We start from the raw sequence: 2473 nt of genomic DNA, 5'->3' as shown, positions 1-2473 counted from the left end.
TACTGGTTTCTTTAGGTTTTGTTTGTTTGTTTTTTCTCTGTTTTTTTTTTTTTTTTTTTTTTTTTTTTTTTTTTTTTTTTTTTTTGCTGGGGATGAAATCAAGGGTCCTGCCTCTGGGCAGTAGAAGAATTCTTTCTTTACATTCTTCAGAAACTTCTCCAAAACCTTAACATGAAAATATATTACTTTTACATTCAGAGAGGGCAGGGAGTTTTTCTGGTTTCGTTTGGTTCTGCTCTGTTTTATTGTCCACTGATGGTGCTGATAACATGGAAACGAACCCATCTCTTATCATCAGGAAGGATGTGAGCTTTTCGTATCACTGGGCTTAGAGAACCTATCTCCACAATTAAAAAATAGTTTCCCAACACATTTCCTCTGAAGAGCAAACACTGTGAGTGAAAGCTTTTCATCTAAGGAAACCTGAGAAATCACGGCCGAAGGACAGACAGTGAGAGCGGTGTCTCAGTCAGGGTCACTATGGCTGTCATTAAACACCCTGACAAAAGGCAGACAGGGGAGGAAGGGGTTATTCCACGAGTAATTTCATATACCAGCTCATTATTAAAAGCACCGAGGGCAGGAACCTGGAGGCAGGAGCTGATGCCGTGGCCAAGGAGGGGTGCTGCCTACTGGCTTGCTTCCCAAGGCTTGCTCTATACGGTTTGTAATTCTCTAAGCCTACTTTCTTATAGAACCCAGGGCCACCAGCCCACAGAGAGCCCTCCCCCATCGACCACTGACTAAGAAAACGTTTTGCAGGCTTGCCTGCAGCTGGTCCTTATGGAGGCGGTTTCTCAATTGGGAATCTTTCCTCAGAGATGACTCTAGCCTGTGTCAAGATGACATAAACTAGCTGGTACAAGCGGAACGTATTTAAATTTTAGGCATGAGCAAGTAAGAAGTGCCAGGACCTTGGGTGAATGTGTGTGCCTTCTTGAGATGTTGGAGAAGACACAATGGCCAGGATCCTTCGGGAAAAGGGATGGAGGGAGAAGGGTGCTTCCCTGATTGCGTTATCAATACCAGCTGGGAGGAAAGACACACTGAAAGCTGATTAGTATTTGTGGAGGGCGGGCGATTCCAGGGCTCCCGCAGATGCCAAAACCCAGGGGTGCACAAGTCCCATGGTATAAAATGGCAGTGTTTGTGTATGACACGCCCCCTCATACAATTCAGATATCTATAGATAATTTATAGTACCTGGAACTTTGTAAGTTACCATACAAAGACAAAGAAGAAGTCTAGAAATGTTCAATACAGATGGGTTTTCCATGCAATTTCTGACCTACAGTCAGTTAAATCTGCAGACAGTGAGTGGCCAACACATAAATGTGTGGGCTCTTATGGCTCAGACACTAAAATAACATATTTGTGAAGCTGGATTTGCGGTGAAGAAGGAGTAGAGGGAGAAGATACATATTAATGTAAGCAAACATGTAGCACAGAGCACCAGGAAACACCTAACCAAAAACTGCAGCTGAGAACATCATGCGACATTGGAACTATGAGATAACCACCAACACTAAAGTCTAGACACCCTCACACTAGAAAAAAGGTAGCCTCCTCCCAATACAAAGTAAAAGGCATGGATCTGCACACATGCAGTGACTACACACTGCACACTTACAGTGACTGCACACATACAGTGACTGCACACTTACAGTGACTGCACATTGCATACTTACAGTGACTGCACACTGCACACTTACAGTGACTGCACACTTACAGTGACTGCACACTTACCATGATTGCACACTTACGGTGACTACACATTGCACACTTACAGTGTCTGCACACATACAGTGACTGCACACGGCTCACTTACAGTGACTGCACACTTACAGTGACTGCACACAGCTCACTTACAGTGACTGCACACTGCACACTTACAGTGACTGCACACTGCACACTTACAGTGACTGCACACTTACAGTGATTGCACACTTACAGTGACTACACATTGCACACTTACAGTGGCTGCACACATACAGTGACTGCACACGGCTCACTTACAGTGACTGCACACTAGAGTATATAAACTGTACTATGAAGGCTGTTAAGTATGCGAGAAAATAACTGCAAATTGGACACTGTTTTTAGAACTCTGAAGACAGAGTCCACAGGTGACAGAGCTTGAGCATCTATAGATGAGAGAGTCCTCTGTTCAAGGTCTGTTAACAGACCTTCCAAGGATGGCCAATCTCTTTTAAGTGATTCAAAACTAGTAATAACCAGCAAGATGGCTCAGTGGATAAAACTGCTTGCCACCAAGCCTGGCGGCCTGAGTTTGATCCCTGGGATGCATACAGTTGATGGGGAAAACAAGCTCTTGAAAGCTGTCCTCTGACCTACATCATGATGCGGCACATGCCCTGCCTTTCCTCCCCAATAAACAGTTTTAAAATAACTGACAATCTAGTTAATAATGGTCAACATTTACAATTGTGTTGTATCTGTTGGGCTTTTTATT

Source organism: Mus caroli, unplaced genomic scaffold (assembly GCF_978045245.1).
Source record: "Mus caroli unplaced genomic scaffold, Mus_caroli_1 scaffold_12, whole genome shotgun sequence".
NCBI classification, from domain to species: domain Eukaryota; kingdom Metazoa; phylum Chordata; class Mammalia; order Rodentia; family Muridae; genus Mus; species Mus caroli.
This window is presented reverse-complemented; position numbering follows the sequence as displayed.